This window comes from Protopterus annectens, chromosome 4.part1, assembly GCF_019279795.1.
Source record: "Protopterus annectens isolate FY-2018-M chromosome 4.part1, PAN1.0, whole genome shotgun sequence".
Classification (NCBI taxonomy): Eukaryota; Metazoa; Chordata; order Ceratodontiformes; family Protopteridae; genus Protopterus; species Protopterus annectens.
The window spans coordinates 668,666,980-668,693,419 of NC_056734.1; positions in this window are offsets into that span (position 1 = coordinate 668,666,980).

Below are 26,440 nucleotides of genomic sequence, written 5' to 3' on the forward strand. Positions count from 1 at the left end.
TTCACAGTTGCCAGGACCAGGATCAGAATTCCTACCTAACTAGTTTGCTACACTATGGTATTACAGAGTTATTGCATGTACCACAGAGCTTATATGTTGAAGAGTTGTCCAAAGGTATCTTTGAAGGTGAGTGACAGCAGCAGGGCTAAAGGAGTGGTATGGACAATGTAGTAAGTGTGTACGTCCACAAAATCAGTGTCATCAAAGGCACACACAAACATTTTCACAGCTGCCAGGACCAGGATTAGAACTCCTACCTAACTAACTTGCTACACTATGGTATTACACAGTTATCTCGCATGCACCACAGAGCTTATATGCTGAAGAGCTGTCCAAAGGTATCTGAAGGTGAGTGACATCAGCAGCAGAGCTAAAGAAGGGGTATGGCAAGTGTAGTAAGTGTGTATGTTCACAAAATCAGTGTCATCAAAGGCACACACAAACATTTTCACAGTTGCCAGGACCAGGATTAGAACTCCTACCTAACTAGCTTGCTACACTATGGTATTACACAGTTATCTCGCATGCCACAGAGCTTACTTATTGAGCACCTGTCCAAATGTATCTTTGAAGGTGAGTGACATCAGCAGCAGGGCTAAAGGAGGGATATGGGAATTGTAGTAAGTGTCTATGTCCACAAAATCAGGTGTCACCAACAACACACACATTTTCACGGTTGCAAGGATCAGGATTAGAACTCCTACCTAACAAGTTTGCTACACTATTGTAGTGCACAATTATCACATGCACCACAGAGCTTATATGTTGGAGAGCTGTCCAAAGTTATCTTTGAAGGTGAGTGACATCAGCAGCAGGGCTAAAGGAGGGGTATGGACAATGTAGTAAGTGTGTATGTCCACAAAATCAGGTGTTATCGAAGACACACAAACTCACATTTTCATAGTTGCCAGGACCAGGATTAGAAATCCTACCTAACTAGTTTGCTACACGATGGCATTAGACAGTTATTGCATGCACCACAGAGCTTATATGCTGAAGAGCTGTCCAAAGGTATCTGAAGGTGAGTGACATCAGCAGCAGGGCTAAAGGAGGGGTATGAGAAATGTAGTAAGTGTGTATGTCCACAAAATCAGGTGTCATCCAAGACACACACGCACACACACACACACACACACACACACACACACACACACACACACACTAATTTTTACAGTTGCCAGGATCAGGATTAGAACTCCTATCTAACTATTTTGCTAAACTATAGTAGTACGCAGTTACTGTACATGCCAAAGAGCTTATGGGCTGAGATTTTGTCAATGGGTTATTTCAAGGTGACTAGCATCCATAGGAGTGCTAAAGTAGGGCAATGGGAGGTGTAGTGAGTGTGGATGGTCTCAAAATCATTCTTCTCCAAACACACAGACACACACAGTTTAACAGTTGCCATGTCTGGAATTAGAACTCCTACCTAACTAGTTTACTACACTACAGTATTATGCAGTTATTGCAAGCACCACACAGCTTATAGGGCTGAAACTTGCCCAAGGGGTTATTTCAAGGTGACTGACATCAGCAGGGGTGCTAAATTAGGGCAATGGGAAGTGCATTATGTGTGAATGGGCCATAAGTCATTCCTCTGGAAACACACACACACACAGTCTCACACTTCACATTTGACAGGACTGAGTTTAGAAATGCTACATGTATACCGATTTGTACTGTCATGTTACACAGTTATCACAAGCACCACAGACACTATAGAGCTGAGGGCTAACAAAAGGAATGTCTACAGTGATTGATATCAGCACATCATGTGATATAGGCCAATTGGATGTGTAGTGGGTGGGACAGCCCTCATAATGGCATTCTCTCTGTCACTATCTGTTTCTCTGTTCCCCATGTCTGTTTGTGTGTATATTTGACATATTATAGTCTGTTGGCCTTAGATATATGTGAGTATTTCTATCCAATGTGTGTGTGAAGCATAAGTGTTGTGCAATTTGGTGTGTGTGCACAGACATCTGCAGATGACAGATATATATAGTCCAGTGTGTTGTCAGACATGGGCTTCATTTCTCTAAGTGTAAGAGCATGCCCAGTATGACCTTCTGTATTGAGTGTGTGAATCCATTCCAGGTAGGGTTGTACTCCCGTCCAGGCTTTGGTGTTCTACACCTACAGCTAGCAACCTGTTTCTGCAGGATATCTGTAGATAGGTTGACAATATGTAATCACAGTGGGCAAAAGATAGGGGGATACTGTAACTATTGCTGTCTGTGCTGCTTGTGCTACATGGTTGGTGTTAGCAGAGATATTCAGACATATGTACTGTTTTACACTGTGATGTACTATGTCATCAACTACTGGCAGATAAGATTAATTGCTCACAGTTATTTACCAGGAAATACAAGATGACTGCAGTTGTGTCCAGTATTGTGGTCTGCAGCCAACACATTCTTGCACACTCATGCCAATCTGGAGGGGTAGCTACAGAAACTTGATGATGGGTCTGTGTAAATGGTCCAGCACCTTGGTAGTATGGTGGCTGAGGATCCCTTACTTATACATTTATCAATTTAACAGAGTGGCCATATCCTGCTGTGGCCATACCTCTCAGCTGTACAGATTCACCCAGATTACCCAGAGGCAGGGCTCATATATCTGGTCAATTCCCCTTCACATTATGTTTTATGAGCAGGTTTGTAGCCACCCATTCCTAGGTTTGCAGGCAGGGGTAGTATGGGCACACATCATAGTTTCAGACTTCACACACTCCATGACGTCCATGCTTCTACACCCCCTCTTTTATTCTATCCTCTTCCTAACATTATGCGAGCGATATCTGAGAAGTATCCCTAGAGTTGGCCCTTCATCCCAGCAGTATTTAATTGCTTTGTGCACAGTTCATGCAGTAGGGAAAGGGGGCATGCTACTGGGATTTATGAACATGGCCTTGCGTTTGTGTTCTGGTGACTATGTTTGGTTGCTAGTTAGGATCCTATGAGATACCATACACTTGCACTATGGGTGAGGCACAGGCCTTTGACAGGGGACTGTAGACCTTTCGGTAGTGATGCAGGCCATCTGTAGCAGGCCAGTGCATTCTGTCACTCCTACATTCCCAGGCTGCAAGCCAGTGGATCTCCCTGGGGTGACAGGGTAAGTGTGTGATGTGTTGCTGGCAATACTTCCTGTCCATATTGATCCATTGGTCTGGATGCTAGCAGGGTGCTGCTTACAGCTAGGGAAACACCTGTATAGGACACCTCTTCAGCATGCTGCATTCTTTGGGTATCCACATACAGATGTGGGGTCATACTGTGCTTATTCCCAACAGCAAGGATATGACCTGTCATAAACCTGTGGCTGATACTGGGGTGAGCTGAGTGCATGTGTGGTATGGAAGCTACTTGCAGCTGACTCACAGATATACCTGGGACATTCCCAGTATGCTGCCTTGTGCGGGGACATAGGCAGTCTCTTATTACTTCATAACTGTGCCTTTTGTGGTCTGCCAGTGATTGTACACAGATAACTAATGTGCTGCTAACCTGTATGTACAATTCCAAAGATGTGTGCAGTTGACAGTTACATTTTATTCACTCTGTCTAGGGTACTTCCACTTGTGTACTGTGTGTATGTCTGGGCCCACATTCAGGGCATGTCCATCTTTCAGACAGTGACAGATTCTGACATCTGGACAGTGAGTATGGACGACTGCTGACATGAGTATTGCTGAGAAGTATTGCGGTTGGCACTGCAGTTGTCAGAACATGGCTCTGTTAACCACAGTACTGCCCATAGACCACCAAGACACAAACCTCCATACCTACATGCTGACCACTTCCAGACAATATTGAGCACACAACATAACACACATACCCCTGCATATTGTACACATGCAACAATCTATCCTATAGACTGGGCCAGCTTGGGTAATCTGTGCTCCACTGATATTACTCCTCACACTTACATGTTACTGCATTTCTACATAGGATTGTGGGGGGGGCACACCTGACAACTTTAAACATTTGCTATGACTATACTGGTATTTCAGGTACTCTGTTGGCTTCCATTGGAGGGGTGCTGTGCATCATTTCCATCAATTAGAGGCCTTAGCCCAGCCTTTCTTGATGGTCATCTACACCTGTCCTGCTGGCTGAGGATGGTGGTGGGTATGTGATCCTCACTGACAATGCATTGCACTAATGCATGTGTGTGTCCTATGAACACACACAGTTATTTGGTCCACTGATGTACGGCGATGGGATTTGTCACCTTGTCTAGTACTGCCTAGTATGTTGACACCAGTATTTGTTATGGATTTCATGCTGCCCATATAGGTGCCCAGTATCTGCTGCCATCCCATTCAGCCACCCGATTCCCTTGCATGCTCACATCCATACCATAGATACAACTATCAGAACATACTACTCCATTCAGTAATTGATAGGAAGGGTGACTTACCATGTGGCTGGGCCAGTATTGAGGATGGTGCTGGAGGGATGACTATGTCAGATGCGCATAGTAAACTACCTATACATGGTAAAGCACAGGTAGTGTCATGTTTGACATCCCTTTTACTGTATGTGCAAGTCAGAGAGAGGTGTCATTCCCTGGGCCCCTACCATGTCAGTGTATGTGCTATGCGTTGCCTCTTTGCCAAGGCCTGGGCATACTGGGCACACCTCCATCTGCCTACAGGGGCAAGCTCAGGATGTTCCTCCTCTGAGTCCCTCTCTGCCTGTGCTGGTGTTAGCAATAGTGGGGGCCTGTGTGACCCTGGCTCATGCTGTTCCTGCTGCAGCTGTTTCCACAGGATCATATTGTGTAGCATGCAACATACTATGAACATTTGTGTACATGTAGCTGGAGAGTACTGCAAGGCTCCACCAGATATGTCCAGGCAGTGGAACCATAACTTGAGCATTCCAAACACATGCTGTATTATGATTCTGTTCTGTGCGTGTGCCTCATTATGGCATTTTTGTTCAGGTGTGTGTGCATTTCTGAGGGGTGTCATCAGCCACAACTCCATTGCTTAGCCAGCATCCTCCACTAGGTGGCCATATGGGATGTCCCCACCGGCAAATGACTGGTACAGCTGTGTCATATGCCATATGTGGGAGTCGTGATAGCCTCCAGGGCTGCCAGCACACACATTCAAGATAATGCCCTTGGCATCGCACATGACCTGTCAGTTGATGGAGGGGAAGCCCTTGCGGTTTATGTAGACCCTAACCCACTCACCGGGTGGTGCTTTGATGTGTATGTGCATGCAGTCTATAGCACCCACTATTTCAGGGTATTCTGCTATTTGGTGGAAGAGATGCATATTGCTGGTCAATGCCTAATGGGTATTGAGGAAATATATGTGCTCACCAGCATATGGTGACATGGCATGCAGGAACTGGTGGAGTACCCTGGATGCTGATGCCTGTGAGATCCCCATGATATCCCCAGTTGGCCTTTGGAAGGTACCTGTGGTTAGTATTCTTAGGCCTACACATACCTTGGTATCCACTGGTATGGGTTCCCCTCTGTTGGTTCTGCATGTGAGGCGGGGCCAGCACAGCTCAACAATTTGCTGTAGAATATCCCTGTCCACTCTATAGCACTCCACTATCTCCACCTCATGTAGCCCCTGGTAGGTTACCCTGGGTCTGTACACTCTTCTCCTCCTCTTCACTGTAGGATGGTCATCAGCATTCACATCCTTATCACCCTCAGCCTCTTGCACATATTAATGCATGAGTGTGACAGCAGCCCCTAACATTTTGTTAGTTTTGTCAAGTAAAATATCCCCGTCTGTGTACACCGGTGGTGTAAAGTCTGTGGGAAAAAACAGACTGAAAGATGTTTGCATATTTTATAGTTGTGTTCTGGGATGCTGCCTGCCAGCTATGCTAGTTCTCCTTGATTGCCTTCCTACTGCTGTTTCTCCTTCCCACTTCCTCCCTATTTAAGCCTCGAGGCACGCTGTGCATACCCAGGGCTCAAATCTAAACAGTTCTGCTATTTCCTGTGTGTTTTTTTTTTTTTTTTTTTTTTTTTAGGCCCACTGCATGCTGCGTGCACCTGTTTACCCAATGTAAGCACTTTTAAGCAGAAATGGCCCTCCCTGGATGCGAACAAACTCTGCATTTCTTGGCAAAAGACAATGCAGCCTCAGACACACCCCCTTCCTTAGCTGTGCTTAGCTAAGGGCAAGCACGGGCTACAGAGCTCCAATGAGCTTACAGCATACATGACACACCCCTTATGAAGTCATTCAGCTCTTAGACGTGCACTGTGGTATTCCTGTACGTACACAGTTAGGTACAAGCTGATACTTTGAAGAAATCTGTGATTCAGTATAACTCACCTCATTTGCATACCCCAATGTGTAGGTCATTAGTTACTATACTTAAACAGATCCTTTCCCCTTGACAACCACTGCTCCTGGATATTGTTTACATTCTGTATGCCATTGACTATAATGGCAAAATGCAGAATTCACTTAAAATTAACTATTCCCATTTTTTTTTTTATTTTCGTCACGATCTCATTTGCGCGCTGCTGCCATAAGCTTAAATGGCTGAGTTCGACACAAAAAAAAATTTTATTTAAAAAAAAGTAATTGTTTTTTAAAGGCAATAGCCTTATATTTGGCCATTGGCATGTGTATTAAACATAATACATGCTTTTACATGAGCTGTCATGCCTCCATTTTGTCAGATGCAGAAATGTATTTGGTTATTAGCTGAATACATTTCTGCACTGACACTGTTCTTATACAGAGTCCCTGCAGCTTGGTGGATACCAAAATCACCTCATTTGCATGGTTTTCACCAGTAAATCAATAATCTCTGACAAGAAAAACTTCTACTGTAAACTTCAGGAAACTCATATTAACAACTCTAAACAGTTCTGGTCATCAGTAAATAGACTTCTTTCCCCAGGAATGGCTAAAACTCCTTCCCCTCTAAATGCTGACCCAGAAACCCCTCTCCAGACTGCTAATGCTTTCAACTCTTTTTTCACTGAAACTATTCAATCCTTAGCCAAACAAATGAACTCTAACAACTCTTATATTCCAACTAACATAACTAACTCCTCCTACAACTTCTCTCTAAAACCTATATCTACTTCTTTCATCTACAGACTCATTCACAAACTGAAACCCTGTACCCCTTCTGCTGACAAGCTCCCTTCTCTTTTCCTTCAGAAAGCTGCCAAAGAAATTGCATATCCTATATCCTTACTTATCAACAGAACTATCCAAGAAGGAACCATCCCTAATATCTGGAAAGTCTCCTATATTATCCCACTACAAAAAGGTGGTAACTCCTTGACCTTTCCAACTTTAGACCAATTGCCCTTCTCTCACCTAGCAAAATCATGGAAAATGTATTCATCAACAGCTGGTACACTATCTCTCTCCACTGCATAATAGCAAACTGCCAGCATGGTTTCAGACCCCACCACAGTACCACCACTGCCCTTCTTTCGTTTATAGATACTATCAACAAAAATCGAAACAACAATACTCTCTCTTCCTCTTTTCATTGATCTCTCTAAAGCTTTCGACATGGTCAACCACACTCTCTTAATTAACATTCTTGCATCTCTCTTGTGATAAACTAGCCATTAATTGGTTTAGATCTTATCTTAACAACAGACAACAAGCAGTAATATGGGAAAACCATATCTCATCACTCTTACCCATTTCCATCGGAGTTCCCCAGGGCTCCATTCTTGGTCCACTTCTGTTCTCCCTCTTTATTAACGATCTTCAGACTGCAATCCCACAAATAATTCCACCCTTATCTGCTCAGCACCATCCTCTACTGAACTGAGCTCATTGACCCAAAATACCTTTAACACTGTAGAAACTTGGTTTTCTAGACGGTTTCTCCTACTAAATGCCAAAAAAACTAAACTCCTCCTTTTCTCCCCCACCACTCCCCTTTAAACTTTACCATTTCCTCAAACAATGGCACTATCATCTCACCTGATCCAACTACAAAACTCTTAGGAATAACCATTGACAATAATCTCTCCTTGATCAGCACATTAACAACACCATCAAGATTGTTAACAGAAAAATTGGATCCCTATATCGTATCAAACCTTTTCTAACCCCAGCAACTAGAACCAAAATTGCACAATCTCATCTCCTATCTTCTCTCCTATATGCTTCCCCCATTTATACAAACCTTAAGAAAATCAATCTTAACAAACTTGTAAATTGCTATAAAACATAGCTCAACAGCCCACTACTAACCCCTTCAGGACCCACCATTGTATTAACTTAAAACAACTTGGCTGGCTTGAATTTCAAAACTACCTACTAATTACTCAACTCACTATAGCCCACAACATATTACACCAACCTGACAACACCCCAATACTCTCTCAACTTCTAATCCCTTACAACAATCTTAACTCCTCTACTAAACTCATGACACAATCTATAAAGGTAAACAACACAGCAGGTGGTTCTCTATTCACTAACACAATAGGCAGAAGTTGGAATCTCTTACCTAGTGACTTAACTCTGACTACATCCCTGCCTCAATTCAAACAAAAATTAAACTGTACTTCCAAAATCATTGGCTTTGTTCCTGCAGTACACCTGACTAACCATTTTCTCTTACTCTGTTTCTCCTCCTCTCTTGTCATCTCCACCTTTTCATTTCTCATCCTCTTACTGTTCTGATTTAAGTATGTACATTTTATATACAATTGCTAACATGACATTAACTGCATTTTGTAAACTTGTTTCTCTTTTGAAATTATCTTTCTTTCTTTGTGTTTTTATTAATTCCAATTTTTTCCTATATCTTAGAGTAATAGTTTTTTATGTGATGTACTTAGTATTTAGTGGAGCTTTTCTCCTCGGGCCTCTGCTGAAAATGGACATGTATCCAGTCAGACTAGCCCGGTCAACAAATGTAAAATAAAATAAAATAAAAAAAAAAAAATAAATAAATAAAATGAGGTGATTTGCATATTTTCTGGTTTTCCATGCAGGAACAGTGTAGGGTCAATCGTGCATGTGAAAACGGCACTTTCTTGGATCGCTCAGTGGCCATTTTCCATGCAGGAGCTCCTACACTGTTCCTGCACAGAATTTTCAGCTTCCTGAATCCCAGGGCATGTGTTTTACAAATAAAATCTGATAACTCTGTCTCCCCACTAACATCCAAACAATCACACTTTTAGCTATATTTGCTAGTCAGGTTATTTCTTGTTGTTTATGCATGCTAACAAAGCAACAAAATGAAATTGCTGGCCTGTGCAGAGATGTCAGCCAAATGAAAAATAACAAAAAGTACACTGTAGAGGAAAAATGATGATACTTATTACAACTAAATTAATCTTAACCATATATAAAGATTTGATCTTTAGCTTTTTAAACTTCAAACTCATCAAAATGTTTAAATAGGCTTTTTTGAGTATGTGAGCAACATTAATTGATTCAGGAAAAATGTAATAGTTGATAGACATAGATAGATAGATAGATAGATAGATAGATAGATAGATAGATAGATAGATATCAAAATGATTTCAATGTGACTTCCAAGATGGCTGCACACTGTGTGACAGCTTAACTGAAGCTCTTCCAGTGTGAAAACAGAAACTCAGAAGAGAGTAATTGAATTTGTCGTTTTTGATAAATTTCCGTTACTGGCTAGTAGGTGCAATACCTAGGTGCCAGCAAGGAAGAAGTTTGGAGAGCCAGAAAGATGATCAGACAGAAAGTGCAAGAAGGGCGCACTAGCTGGGAAGAGTCCTGCAGCTGTTCAGCAGAAAGCAGTCCAAGCTTCAGCTTTGATATAGGATGTGACTTCCAGGGGAAGAGGTGGGCCAGATGTGCTCAGGGCTGATTGAAGTAAACAAGGCACTGAAACAGTGTGTCAACTCAAGTGGCAAAAGGCTGGAGAGAACTGAAGAAGCTTTAAACAGATATTCAGATGGGTTGGTGGAGCTGCGAAGGTCAGGGGTCAAAGTGGAGAGGAAACTGGCTGGATGTGGGACTGCTCATGAACAGATGTTTCAAAAAGTGGTAGAAAAGAATTAGAGAACAGAGGATGTAGGGGAGAGGCTTGGATTTTCTGCTCTGCTAGAGAGGCTGGCAGTAGCAGACTGTATTGATTTGATGAAAGCACAGATGGGAGGTTAGACTGATATTCCACAGCAGGATTGAATTGGCACATTTTGTGTGTGCTCCAGATGTGGTCATGGAAAAACAGCCAATAGCTCTAATACTACAGATGAAATCTTACTAGTGGAGAGAGTTGGTTCTGGCAGAAATGTGGCAGAGGGTAAATTGCTAGAGGTTGTTGACAGTGGAGTATTTGTGAAAAATGGTTATTCACTGTGCACCTGGTGGAAAAGAAGTAAATTTATTCAGGCAGTCAGGGAGTGTCAGAAGGCAGGTATAGCATTTAAGCTGTTGTGTTACTCTATCTCAAGAATTTTTTTTCTTTGAGGGGGGTTTGAATTAATTTTTTTGATGCAGAACATGCGACGGAAGAAATGCAAAAGTTTGTTCAACATGGGGTGGGCTATCCAATAGAGGAGGACTCTCTTTCTTACTCTTCTGATAAGGCTCATGGAGAGACTGTACCATTAAAGTCTTTTTCAATGTTCCAAGAGAAAATGCTTAGGAGACAGGGATGACATGGAGGTTGACTAGAAGAACCTGGATTATGTTGGAAATGAACCATAGGCTGGAATTGGGTGAAAGAGATCAACAAGCAGAAAGCAGTAACTTGGGAATCAAAGAATAAGTGTGGGATTACAGAGCATCAATCACATTTGTGAAATATGGCAGAACAAGAAAACCTGGAAATATTGAACTTTTCTGACTTTGTTAACCTTGTGGAAGACTCCAGGCTATGTGCCCTACTTCATGTCATTAATGTTTGGAAGAACATTAAGGAGAGTGGAAGAGGAAGGAAAGAGATAACTAAGTAAAACAATTTTTATTCTTAATAGTATTTTTATAACATATGACATGTACTGCATGTTATATAGTAAAGTATTTTCAGTTATTTTTGCGTGTAATAGGGATACTAAAGTAAACAAGTGCCCTTTTTTCCTCTTGTTTAGTTTTAACAAATGTAGGCACTGAAATATAAAAAGAGAAGAAAGCCTGGACAAAAGTATGTTTAAAATAATAGGCTGTATTTTTAGGTTGTTAAAGTGAGAGTGAGTTTTGAAAGTATGCAGATCATAATATAACTAAAATTGATATGTGTTTTTACTTTTGCATGGGAGAATGACTGGAGTAAGGACATTGGCTTAATCTAACAATAGGTTTTAAGTAGAAGCAAGTAAATAAAAGAATATTCAACATGATGCAAAGTTTTCCTTTAGCAGATAAATGTTCACAATGCAATCTGACAGGTTTGTAGCCAAAGGCAACTGTGTAATCTGGATCTCATGTTTCTATGGAAACAACGTGGTAAGAGGGCAATACAAACTGAATAGATTTTTCTTTCCACAGCTAAAAGAGAATGATTTCTGAAAGCATTAAAGCTGTTTTCTACATCTGGAAGAGGAATAAAGGTTAAACAAAAACAGACAGAACTTAGTATAAGTAGAAGTACAGGCTGTATCATGCATCTTAGCAGGCATAACCTTCATTATAAGTCAATTAAAGCATCAGAGTGTAGATGTCAATCTGGGACAATTGTTTCTATTAGGAGGGTTAAACTTCATTATTTGAAGATGTACAACATTTTGTGTGTTTGTATTAAGTTAATAATTTATGAGAATGTTCGGGGGTTGTTTTTTGTTTGAGGGCTTTCATTAAAACAAAAAGTCTTATAAGATGTAATATAGGTTCAGACTGATAGGACAAGAAACAACTGTATAAAAGAACAACTTGCCAAATATTACTGTGTGTATGTAACATGAAAGCTGGAGCTTGACATTTTAAAAAAGCTGTTATACATAGCAGGTGGAAATAATAACTTATGATCATAATGGCAGCACTTTCCATATTATCTTTGAATGTGAATGACCTCACAGTTATATACAAAATGAAAGAGCAGTGAACTATATTAAGAAATGAAGAGTACAAATAACTATGATACAGGAGACACATTTGCAAAGAACTGAGCATATGAATTTGATAAAGAAAGGATTTCAGGATGGTTATTCAGCAGACCATCTGGGACAAAGAAAAAAAGAGAATACTTATATTAATTGCTAGAGGAATTCTAATAGTGATGGGGGGGGGATAATAATGGTAGATTTGCAGTAGTAAACTGGCAAGGAAAAAGGATTATGCTGACATGTTGCACCTAAAACTGCTACAATGGCGCTTAAGCAAATTCTAGGAAAACTAATCATCATTCAGAAGGAAATATTACTTATTTGCAAGAGCTATGATGTATCTGAGGGTTTAGAAGGGAAAATATAGCAAAAGAGTGTGGATTTTTGAAGACATTTATAAAAATATTTGGTATGGTACATGTGAATTCAGTAGTAGGAGCTCAGAGAGCATTTATGTATTATTCCCAAAGGTAGAAAAACTAGGCTAGGCTAGACAGAAATTACATTTAACAGGAACATGTGCATTTAATTGAAAGCTTTGATATGCATCCAATAACTATTTCAGATCATGCACCAATAATAAATAAAATTAAAACGCAGGGTAATAAAATACAAATGAAACACTGGTGCTTCTCCACCTATCCATTAAATAATGAGGAATTTAAGGAATGGGTATTGGAAATTATTTGGGGGTTACTAGGGAAGATAGAATTTCTTCAGAAAATATAGCTATTGAGTGGAATAAAATGGAAGTGGAGTTTAAAAAGAGGGTAGAAATAAAAGAAAAAGATACGGTTAAGAAGTAATAAGAATTATTTAGAGGGACTGACAAAGGTTAAAGTATGGCAGAATAGGAAGAATTTCACAGAACAAAATGAAACACAACTGCAGAGTGCAAAAGAGAAACCAAGGGACTATCAGGATAATATGCATGAGTTTAGAAAGATTATTGTTAAGCAACTGGTTTTTTTTTTTTGTAATAACTCGAGAGCATAAAAACTTTTAGCACAACTCAGTTAACAGAAAGTAGAAAGGGCTCTTGCCAAGCTTAGCTAGCCTGTAAGAAGGAAAATAATCAGAGATCCTGTAATCCTGTACAAGTATTAGAAATATTTCAGAAATTTTGTGAAAATCCTTATAAAGCAGAGAAATTTGTAAATTAAGAAAAAGTACAAATGAAAATGTTTATGGAAGAATTAAATATGCCAAGGGTAGAGTTAGATGAGGCTCAATTATTCACAGTTAGCGTAGGAGATAAGATAAAAATTGTGATGTATAACTAATCTATAGGAAAGTCCCCAGGAATAGATGGTATTCCTGTGGAAGTTTGGAAGCTATAAGGGAAAAACTGACAAAGATCTGGAAGGTTTTTGTTTAACAATATTTTAAAAGGAAGAGAAGCACCAACATCCTGGAAGAAAGCTGTGGTGGGTGTAATACCTAAAGATGGTAAAGACCCATCAGATCCAGCTTCATATAGGACCATTTTGATTATAAACCGTGATTATAAAGTGTCTGTGTCTATAATGGCTAAAACTCTTGAAATGTCGAACGTCATATGGTTGACACCATATGATCGACATTTCAAGAGTTTTAAGGTTGAATTTAATGGTGCCGTATGATGCAGAATGGGAGAATTTCCCTTTTCTGCACTGAAGTACAGTCTCGGAGTTGGTATATTTAAGTAGGGGGGTTTGGGGGGGTGCAGGGGTGCTTGACCCCTGCTCACACCATTGAGGTATGTTATATATTCGGTCTTTCAAACTTTTCAACCTTATAATTTTTATCAGGAAATGCACAACTTGCTGGACATCTTCAAGAAGGTCACCAAATCAATGGATTTAGGCAAAATGGTGCATACTGCCAAGGCATTTGGGGTCTATGTTATATATTCAAATGTTTAAAACTTTGAATACCATATGTTCAAAAACATATGGTCAAAGTTGTGCAGACATGACCTGCCTTTGAAAAAAGCAAACTGCGTTGGCTTCAATGTCTGAGGGTTTTCTATGTCATCATTTATCATAGCTATGATTATGCTTTTCATGGCTTTACATATTAGAATAGTCAGGTTTATAGGTTTCTGTGTCTGTGCATGATTTGTCCTTGAGCAGAGGGATAATGGCCACAATTGTTTATTTATTCATCATGAAGTCTGTGTGAAGGCTATGGTTAAATAGTGATTTTAGTGGGCCCAATAGCTCATATTTCATACTATTAAGGAGGCATTCTGTGATATTATGAGGTCCCATTGATGCAGTGTTTTTGACCTTAGAGAGTGCATTAAGGACCTGTTTCCTAGTAACAGTTGCAGGAGGTAAGGTTGGGGGCAATTCTTGAGGGGTACTGTGAGGCTGAAAGTGGTGGGTAAAAACTGAGATTAATTTGTGGGTGGTAAAAACTGAGATGAATTTATCAGCCAGTAGATTTGCACATTGTAGTGCCTTGCCCTTCAGACTGCAAACATAGCTAAAGAATACCTTGTGACTGCCCTTAGATTGGGAGGCTAATTTCACCTCAAATTTGTCTTTGGCAGACTTAATGTATCCCCCAAATTGCTTATTTAGTTTGAAGAGGGAGTTCTTACCTTGCTTGTCAATCCTTGGAAATTATATTCCTCCTTTTGTTATACAACCTATTTATACTGGGATTCCACCAGGGGGCTTGTTTTATGAGTTTGTCACATGGTTATTTCTGGTAGGTACTACCGCTTCTATGCAGTTTTATTAGAGTTAAAGATGTTAAGATTTCCACTGGGTGTGACAAGGGTGGGCAGGATTAGGAATAAGTATATTAGAGGGTCAGCCCAGTTTGGAAGGTTTGGAGACAAAGCCACAGAGGCAAGATTCCGCTGGTTTGGATATGTGCTGGGGAGGGATGCAGAGTATAATGGGAAAAAGATGCTAAGGATGAAGCAGCCAGGTAACAGGAAAAGAGGAAGGCCTAAGATAAGGTTTATGGATATGGTGAGAGGACATGCAGGTGGTTGGTGTGACAGAGCAAGATGTAGAGGACAGGAAGAAATGGAAACATGATCCACTGTGGTGACCCCTAATGAGAGCAGACAAAAGAAGAAGAGGACTACTGCTTCTATGCAGCTGTATACATGGTTACATAGGGTTTTTGTGAACAACTCTGCATAGGAAGCAGTGTTCTCTGGGTTTGGGGGGTTGAAATTTTGACAAGATTTCACTAAAAAGTAGGAAGTTTGCCTTCATATAATGCCCAAAAATTCCAGGGTTAGTTGGTGTCCCAAGCTTTATTTTTATTTTGAAGGAGACAGCTTTATGATCTGACCTGACCAGTGAGGACGTTACCCTTGGGGAGGTGCAATGTTCCGCCATGTTGGTGAGAACTAAGTCAAGGATGTTGATGCCCCTAGTGGGCATACAGACTAGATGGTATAGAAAGTTTGTTAACAAAGTCCAGCAATATTTGGGCCTGCAATTTTGGATCCTGTATGATTCCCAGTTTATGGTGGGTAGTGGAAACCCCAGTGAGTATGGTGTTATGTTGAATGGAGAGTGACTCCAGTACATTTAAGTATGAGGTGTGGATTCCCTGGGTGAAGGACCTCACAAAGAATTTGTAAGACCTTTCCTTATGGTGCATTGTATGTGGAGAAGCCTAACTGCATCATATTGCTTGGCTAACCATGAGGTGGGTTTGTTTTAGATGTAAAAAGTGGCACCTCCATCCTTTGTCCCTTTCTGCAATATAGCTGGTCTAAATGTGTGGAAGGCATTATTAACCTGCACTGCTGATATGCTCTTTGTCGCTTAAATCCATATACCAGTAATGACACAGACATCATCTATATTCTCCAGAGTAAGGAGTGTTTGCAGGGAGTGAATATTTTTTTCCATTTTTTTTTTTTTTTTTTTTTTTTTTGCTTTGAGCAGTATCACCTTTAGATTATCCTGAGCTGGTTTGGATAGTTTTGTCAGACTGGCAAGCCTAAAAAAGGCAATATGGGGTGGATAAAGTTTAATGAATATTCAAAAACTTAGAGAGGTCAGATGCAAATTATCCCATGCAAAGTAGAACAGTGTGTCAACCATATTCTCCCAGGCAGGCCAATATTGCATCCCCTTTGAATAACACCAAAACTATGCCAATTGTCATTTATTTTGTGTTTGTACTGTGGCATCATCCTTGGAGAGGGTTGAATACTACTCAGTGCTAGGCTTATACCTGCCTGGGACACAGTGAGCTCAATCACATCTCTCTTCATAAAGTCCAAGGAGATACAGCTCAGGTCATTTATGTCCACGTGGACTATTACTGAGTCATACTGGTGCTTGTGGTTCACTGACTTTTGAGCCTGCTTGATTTGGCGGATCCTGGACCTTGATAGGAAGCTGATAGTAACCATCTCATTACTCAGCTTGGTGAGTAGGACATCAGAGTATCTCACACTGGAGTCTCCTGTGACCAAATTATTAGATGGTGTGGTTGGCTGCCTTATGCGCTTAGATGTGACGCACTGTGGGATATGGCTGAATGAGTCATGGTGGGTGTTACTGCAGTAGTGGGTTTTCAAGGTTGCTCAAGATACTTGTTTCTGCATCTCAGAGGCTACTGAAGTTTAGGCAACATATTTTAAGAGTCTCAGCATATAAAGATCTATGTCTTTGTTTTGTAGACTGTGTGGTACATATTGTGTGTTGTATGTTTCTGACAACCTGTTTGGGAGTTGTAATAGTTCTATGTGAGAGCTATGCCTTCAGAGAATGTATATAATTACATCTTTCACATACTTTATCAGAATGTTTGAGAATTAAGTAGTTCTCAGAAGACATGAGATGGTTTTTGCATTGTCTCAGGATGACCAGTTCTATCAAGCTGGTTACAGAGATAGGAGGAAAATGCAGATCCATGTTTTCAGGTATCAAGCTAGTGGGCTTCAATGGAACTGGTGTCAAGAGGATGTTAAAGTAAGGCTGTGGACAGTGTAAAAACTGTTCATTCTATGCTTCTTTTACATGTAACCAATGTAGGAGAGAACTAACATGTATATAACAGATTTACTTTGTAGAGCAGTGCATATCTCTACACATAACCAGGTGCTTATTGAGCACCTACATTCTCAGGAGCTCTTGGAGGTTAGTTTTATAAGGAACTGGAGATTCTAAGTACAGGGAACTGCTAAACATTGATTGTGAAGCTAGGCTTTGCACAAACATGGCAGCTTTATACAGGCAGAGGGAAACAAGCAAAATATCCCACTGACTAATTACCACAAGAACACTTTAGGTTTCCTAGTGATTATCAGCAGAAAATAGGGCCAGACTTCTCTCTTCTCACAGCAGAGGGCTGACTTTACTGTTCTAACTGTAAATCACTGAAATGAAGTCTAAAGTGCAGTGCAGCAAATAATCAAGTTGAAACAGTAAACCAAGCAGCCAGCACTAACCCCCAGATTTAGCAAGCTCTGCATGGTGTGCAGAAATAGTGCAGAAGCTGCTGGAGGCAATATGGCCACTGTGCGATCCAGGAATAAGCTCCAGGGATGTGCACGAGTGCTCCAGCACTACTCCTGCATGGACACAGCTCCTGTATGCAAATTACCCCATTTGCAGGTACAACCATGCAAATGAGATGAATTTGTGATCCAGGAAGCTGTCAGCCAGCCGTGCAGGACTAGTGTAGTGTGCAGAAATGTACACGGTTAGTAACCGAGTACATTTCTGCAAACTACAAAACAGAGCCATGACAACTCCAAATAAAGGGTGTATAGTATGTGTAAAGCATGGCAATGGCCAAATATATGGCCATTGGCATGGATAACAGTTGCCAAAATAAAAAAAATAACTTTTATTTTTTTTTAACCAATTTCAGCTGTTTAAGCATAGGGCAGCGGCGAGCAAATGGGATTGGGCCAAAAAAAAACTGAAATAAGCATTGTATCCAAAATCACTATATTGCCGTTATACTCAATGGCAGGCAGAAGACAACATGGCCAGTGAATACTAGTTGCTAAGGAGGAAGGCTCAGTGTGGAACTTGTAACTATGCATTAGCAGGCAATCCTATGCAAATGAGTGGAATGATACTGAATCCCAGATTTACCGTCAATGCTAGCCAGCACCCAACTGTGTAAGTGCAGGAATACCATGTTGCAAGCCTAAGAGTTAGCTGACATCATGGTGGGGGGGGGTGTCAGGCATACTGTAAGCTTATTGGAACCCTGTGGCTTGGGTTTGCCCTTAGCTTAGCAGAGCTAACCAAGGAGGTGTGTCTGAGACTGCCTAGCACTCTTTACATTGCCTAAGCGAGTGTGCACGCAGCGCATCGGGTTTTAAAGGAAAAAAAACGAAACCAGGAAATAGCAGCTCTGTGCACATCTGAGCACTGTGTTTGCACGGCATGCCCCCGGGCTTAAACAGGAAGGCAATAGGAAGGGAAAACAGCAGTAGGAAGGTAATCAAGGAGAACTAGCATAGCTGGCAGGTGAAATGTATCAGAATCAGGCAATTACACAGGCAGCAGCCCAGCCCAGCACACCAGTGTAAACTATGCAAACACCTTACCCTCTGTTTTTTCCTACATACTCTACACCACCGATATACACAAGCGGGGAAATTTTACCAAACAAAACAACAAAATGATAGGGGCTGCAGCAGCTATTATACATCAACATGTGGAAGAGGCTGAGGGTGGTGAGGATGAGAATGCTGTTGACCAACCCACAGTGAGGAGAAGGAGAAGAGTGTACAGACCCAGGGTAACCTAACAGGGGCTACATGAGCTGGAGATAGTGAGTGCTATAGGGGGGACAGAGACCTCCTACAGCAAATTGTTAAGCTGTGACGGCCACATCTCACACATAGAACCAACAGAGGGGAACCCATCCCAGTGGATACCAAGGTATATATAGGCCTAAGAATACTAGCTACAGGTACCTTCCAAAGGCCAACTGGGGATATCATGAGGATCTCACAGGCATCAGCATCCAGGGTACTCCACCAGTTCCTAGATGTCATGTCAGCACATGCCGGTGAGCACGTATATTTCCCCAACACCTGTGAGGTGTTGGCCAACAATATGCATCTCTTCCACCAAATAGCAGAATACCCTGAGGTAGTAGGTGCTATAGACTGCATGCACATATGCATCAAAGCACCACCCGGTGAGCGGGGTATGGTCTACACCATCTGCAAGGGCTTCCCCTCCATCAACTGCCAGCTCATGTGCGATGCCCAGGGCATTATAATGAATGTGTGCACTGGCTGCCCTGGAAGCTATCACGACTCCCACATCTGGCATCTGATGCAGCTGTACCAGAGATTTGCCAATGGGAACATCCCTTACAGTCACCTGCTGGGGAATGCCGGTTATGCACTGGAGCCATGGCTGATGACACCCATCAGAAATGCACACACACCTGAACAAAAAGTCCATAATGAGGCACACGCACAGACAAGAATCATAATAGAGCATGTGTTTGGGATGCTCAAGTCATGTTTCTGGTGCCTGCACACATCTGGTGGAGCCTTGCAGTACTCACCATCTACATGTACCTAAATTGTCATCGTATGTGCCATGCTACACAATATGATCCTGCAGAAACAGCTGCAGTAGGAACAGCATGGGGCAGGGCCACACAGCCGCCCCACCATTGCCCAGGCCTGCAGAGACACAGAATGACTAGGAGGAGGAACAACCTGAGCCTGCTCCAGTAGGCAGAAGGAGGCTTGCCCATTATGCCCAGGCCCTGACAAAAAGGCAATGCATAGCACATACACTGAAATGGTAGGGACTCAGGGAATGACACCTTTCTCTGACTCACACATACAGTAAAAGGGATGCCAAACATGACACTACCTGTGCTTAACCATGTATAGGGAGTGTACTATGTGCATCCAACATAGTCAGCCCTCCAGCACCATTCTCAATACTGGCACAGCCACAAGGTAAGTCACTCTTCCTACCAATTGCCTAATGGAGTAGTATGTGTTGTTACTTGTATCTATGGTATGGATGTGAGCATGCAAGGGAATTGGGTGGCTGAATGGGATGCCAGCAGATAGTAGACACCTATAGTGGCAGCATGAGATCTGTAACAAATACTGGTGTCACCACAGTAGCCAGTACTAGACAAGGTGACAAAACTCACTGCAGGAAATGTGCTGGGCCACATGTGTGTCCATAGGACACACACATGCCAGTCAGGGAGGCTCACATACCCAACAACAGCCTCAGCCAGCAGGACAGGTATAGACAAACACAAACAAAGGCTGTGCTAAGGCCTCTGATTGATAACTATGGAGAAAATCCCCCCAAGACCTACACAGACAGACTACAACAGGGCAGGCAGTGGGATGTTAGTTCTGAAGGATAAGAAGTCAGAAACTGAAATGTAGGTCAATCAGACCTAAGACCTGTAGTACACTTATATGCCTCCAGTCAGCATGATAGGTTAGAATATAGAATGAAGTGGAGTACCTGAAATACCAGTACAGTCATAGCAAATGTGTATGTGTCAAGTGTGCCCCACAATCCTATGTAGAAATGTAGTAACACTCATGTGTGCCCCCCATCCTATGTAGAAATGTAGTAACAGTCAGGTGTGCCCCCCAATCCTATGTAGACATGTAGCAAGAGTCAGTTGTGCCCCCTCCCAAAATCCTATATAGAAATGTAGTAACAGTCAGGTGTGCCCCCCAATCCTATGTAGAGCTGTAGTAACAGTCAGATGTGCCCCCACAGTCCTATGTAGAAATATAGTAACAGTCAGGTGTGCCCCCCCCCCACAATCCTATGTAGAACTGTAGTAACAGTCAAGTGTGCCCCCTCAATCCTATGTAGAAATGTAGTAACAGTCAGGTGCGCCCCCAATACTATGTAGAAATGTAGTAACAGTCAGGTGTGCCCCCCCAATCCTATGTAGAAATGTAGTAACAGTCAGGTGTGCCCCCCCCAATCCTATGTAGAAATGTGGTAATAGTCAGGTGTGCCACCAATGCTATGTAGAAATGTAGTAACAGTCAGGTGTGTCCCCCCATCCTATGTAGAAATGTAGTAACAGTCAGGTGTGCCCCCCCCCCCACAATCCCATGTAGAAATGAAGTAACATGTACATGTAGGTATAATAACAGTGGAGCACAGATTACCTGAGCTGGCCAAGGTAGCAGGATAGATTGTAGCATGTGTACAATATGCAGGACTGTGTGTGTTAGGTTGGTGTGTGTTGTATATTGTGTGAGAGTGGTCAGTATGTACTCATGGTGAGGTTTGTCCTGGTGGCCATTGCCCAGTACCGCCAATGACAGGGCCAAATTCTCACAACTGGAGTGCCAAACACAATGTTTCCCAGCAAAACACATTCCAGCAGTAAGTCATAGTAAATGTTTGGAAGTAATATGTGTCACCATCTGAAAGATGGACATGGCATGAATGTCGGCCCAGATATAGAAGCAGTAAACAGGGGGGAGTACCTCAGACAGATAGTGTGTAATATGTAACTGTCAAATGGACACACCCTTGGAATTGTACATACAGATTTGCAGCACATTATTTGGGCTTGTAGTAGGGAATACCGATGTTGTCTGGCCAAACACTGTCAGACAACAAAGGTCATAGGAATGAAGCATTGAGAAACAGCTGATGTCCCTGCACAAGCCAGCATAAGTGGAATGCCCCATGCATATCTGTGAGTCAGATGCAAGTAGTGTCCATAGCATGCATGCACCCAGCTCACCCCACCACCACCCACAGGTACCTCTCCAGTGTTATCCCTGCTGCTGGGAATGAGTACAATATGACCCCCACCTGTGTATGGCAATAGTGAAAGAATGCAGCATGCAGAGCAGGTGTCCCATGCCGATGTGTCCCTAGCTGTAAGAAGCACCCTGCCAGCATCCACACCACTGGATCAATAATGACAGAATGTATTGGCATTAACACCTTGCACACCTACCCTGTCACCCCAGGGGAATATAGTGTACTGCAGTCTGGGACTGTAGGAGTGACATAATGCAATGTCCTGCTACAGCTGGCCTGCATCACTACCAAATAGCCTACAGTCCTCTGCCAAAGGCCTGTGTCTCACCCGTACTGCCAATGTATGTTATGTCATGGACTCCCAAATGACAACATAACACAGTCCACAGAACCCAAATGCAAGGCCATGTGGACAAATCACAGTAACATGTCCACCATGTCCTACTGCATGAACTGTGGACCAACACCAAATTCTGCTGGGATGAGGTGATAACTATAGGGAACATATCAGATAATGTTTGCATAATGTATGAAAGAGGATAGAATAATAAGGGGGGGCAGGAGCATGGGCGGCATGGAGTGTGTGAAGTCCAAAACTCAGCCGTGTGCACATACTATCCCCGGCTGCAAACACAAGAATGGGTGGCTACAAATCTGCTCATAAACCACAATGTGAAGGGTTAATGTCCAGAATTATGACCCCTGCCTCTGGGTAACCTGTGTGAATCTGTACAGCCGTGAGGTATGGCCACAGCAGGATATGGCCATACTGTAACATTGATGGATGTACAAGCATGGGATCCTCTGCCACCACTATACCAAGGTGCTGAACTATTTACACAGACCCAGCAGCAAGTGTCTGCAGCTTCCCCTCCAGAATGGCATGATTGTGCAAGAATATGTAGGGTGCTGACCACAATACTGGACACAGCTGCATTCACCCTGAGTTCCCCAGAACACTACTGCAAGCAAATATGTACACCTGACAGTACTTGATGACATAAAACATCACAGTGTATAACAGTACATATGTCTGAATATCTCTGTTAACACCAGGACCATGTAGCAGAAGCAGCACAGACACAATTACCTAAAGTAACTCACTATCCTTTGCCCATTTTGACCCCATATTGTCAACCGATCTGCAGATATCCTGCAGAAACAGTTTGCTAGCTGTAGGTGTAGAACACAAACGTCTGCACTGGAGTACAATCTACCTGGAATGGTTCACACATTCAATACAGAAGGTCATACTGGGCATGCTCCCACACTTAGAGAAATGAAGGCCATGTCAGACAACAAAATACTGAAAGGTCATACTGGGCATGCTCAAATGAAGCATATGTCAGGCAACAACAGTGGACCATACATATATGACAGTCACAGATGTTAGTGCATACACTCCTCAGTACACATCAGTCATGCTTTGCTCACACATTGGATAGGAATACACACATATATCCAAGGACAACAGACTATAATAGGCCAAAAATGCACATACATAGATGTGTGGAAGAGAGTGACAGTGACAATGAGCCTTTCATCATGTGGCCTGTCCCACCCAGCACACCTCCAATTGGCTAAAACCACATAATGTGCAAATGTCAATCATCACTTGACATTTGCCTCTGGTATCCCTCAGCACTATAGTGTCTGTGGTGCTTGTGCTAACTGTGTAACATCTAGATAACTCAGTACGGATGGATGTACAGTAAACACTGCTCGTACCCCAGGATGCAAATATAGATAAATTTATTGACTCCACACAGGGTGGTACACTCCAGGTAAATACTCCACACAAAAAGTAGCAGCAGAAAAATTCAGGTTAAGCGCTTTCAACTGTAGTATAACAGTCTTCCTCATGTTTTTAAGAACATTTTGAAAGGACAAAGTATTAGAGTAGCTAGGATGTCTTCCACTAAAGATCTTATGAAGACGGAACTTGCAACTATCAAAAAACTTTTCTTGGACAGTGGTTATCCCGCTAAGCTCATTACGGAGGTAACCCAACAAATAGAGTGTCAGTGGGGTGACAAATATATTCCCATTTTGGGAAATTATTGTATGGAGAATGGGAAGGGAAAGCCAAATGCCTTAAGTGGAAGAGTGTGTGTTTTGACATACACACCTTTTACACACATGATCATTGATATACTAGCTAGACATTGGGAATTGGTGGCAGCTTTGGACTGCGAAGAGATCTTAGGTAAAACACCCAAATATGTTTATAAGACAGCACCCAATGTGAAAAATGTATTGGAGAGGGCAGCTGGGAATAGAGGTAAAGCTGAAAGGTTGGATCACAGAGGCACCACAAAATGTGGGAAATGTAAACAATGTAGGTACATTAACCTGGATAAAGATATAAGATTGGATGACATCAATGGTACCCATATTACTAGCCTGACGGGAAATTGTGACACCAAAGGTGTTGTATATGTGGCTCTTTGCAAACGATGTAATGCTCATTACATAGGTAAGACCGAAAGACAGTTGAAAAAGAGGATGTATGAACACCATTATAAGATTCAAAAATGTGATACAAAAAATGCCTTATATAGGCATATTGTGGAGAAAGGTAGTGATCACAGTTTCCACTTTAGTATAATAGATCAGGTCCAATTTGCCCCTTTCAGTGGAAATTGGAAAATGGAATTAGCACTCAGAGAAAGCAGATGGCAGATACTAACTGATTCGACCCGTAAACCGGGTTTGAATGATTTTATTAGTATAAAACCTTTTTTAGTTCTTCAATGATTTATTCTTGCCATCTTTGTGGTCATCCAACTTTTAGTTTTATATAACTTTTAGTTTTATACAGCAGAATTTCCATCATTTATGTACATACATATGGTTTTATATGTTTTTATTGTATTTATGTATAGTTTGAATTGTATGTTTTTTACAAATATATCATATTATATTATGTTTTTTTAAAATAATTGTTAGGATATGTAGGTCTTTGTAGATATCATATGTATTATGGTACATGCATATGTCAGGGATTGAGACTTTTATATTTGTGGTTATCAGTATATATGTAGGATGATACGCCTTTAATCTTTTGGCGTTTTTTTTCAGCAATTATACAATTATCAAATTTAGATGGGTATATATTGACATCAATTTGTGTAATGCCTTGTTCTGAGGAAGACTGTTATACTACAGTTGAAAGCGCTTAACCTGAATTTTTCTGCTGCTACTTTTTGTGTGGAGTATTTACCTGGAGTGTACCACCCTGTGTGGAGTCAATAAATTTATCTATATTTGCATCCTGGGGTACGAGCAGTGTTTACTGTACATCCATCCGTACTGAGTTAACTGTGTAACATGACTGTACAGGTCAGTAGTCATCTAGCAGTTGTATACACGTACCTGTGGAATATAAACCTGTGTGTGCCTGAGTGTTGTGTGTCTGCCTCTAGATGAATGGGTTATGGCCCATGCACACACACTGCACTCCCCATTGCCCTAATATTGCAAGCCTGCTGATGTCTTCACCTTGCAATACACCTTTGGGTAGTAGCAGCCCAGTAATCTTCATGGAGTGTCCTATAACTGCGTAATGCTGTAGTGTGCTGTACTAGCTAGGTAGGAGTTTTCATCCCAAATGTGACAACTGTGTATGTGTGTGTGTGTGTGTGTGTGTGTGTGTGTGTGTGTGTGTGTGTGTGTGTGTGTGTGTGTGTGTGTGTGTGTGTGTGTGTGTGTGTTTGTCTGTGTAGGGATCAATGCCTTTTTAGGCCAGTCACACTCACTACAATTTCAAATGCCCTACTTTGGCATGCCTGCTGATGTCATTCACATTGAAATACACCTTTGGGGAAGGAGAAGCCCAGTAATCCCTGTGGTGCATCCTATAACTGCTTAATGCTGTAGTGTGGTATAGTAGTTAGGAAGGAGTTCTAGTCCCAGACATGGCAATTGTATAGTGTGTTTGTGTGTGTGTTTGTCTGTCTGTCCTGTGTAAGGATCAATGCTTTTTAAGGTCATTCACAGTCACTACAGCCTCCATTGCCCTTCTTTGGCAAGCCTGCTGATGTCATTCACTTTGAAATACACCTTTGGAGAAAGAGTAACCCAGTAATCTATGTGGTGCATGTTATAACTGTGTAATGCCGTAGTGTGATGTACTAGTTAGGTAGGAATTCCAATCAGAGACGTGACAACTATGAGACTCGGTGTGTGTGTGCGTGTGTGTGTGTGTGTGTGTGTGTGTGTGTGTGTGTGTGTGTGTGTGTGTGTGTGTGTGTGTGTGTGTTATTCATATCCTGTGTGGAGGTGGGGGTGAGTGTGTAACAACTGGACTCATTGTGGAGTGGGTTTTGCACTTTTCTTATATGGTCGACCTATTATATGTCACAATGTCCACCTTACAAGTATAACAGATGTCAAACAGCACAGAGGCTGGGGTTGACAATCCATACCCCTACATGTGACATCAAGGCCTGGTGAACAATTTAGACAACCCTTTTATTACCCAGAGAACACTCTCAACCCATGTCTCACACACAAACACACTCTGCTAGGCAACAATCTCTATGTTGGTAGTTCCCTGCATTTTGCCCTCAGATAGTAACCATAGTGTTGATTACAGCAGACTAGAGAGGGAATGGCACCCTGTCCCATCACTACAATAGGCACATAATTGCATACAGTGCTCCTTCACTATGTTCCCCACTGGACGCCTGCAACAACTGTAA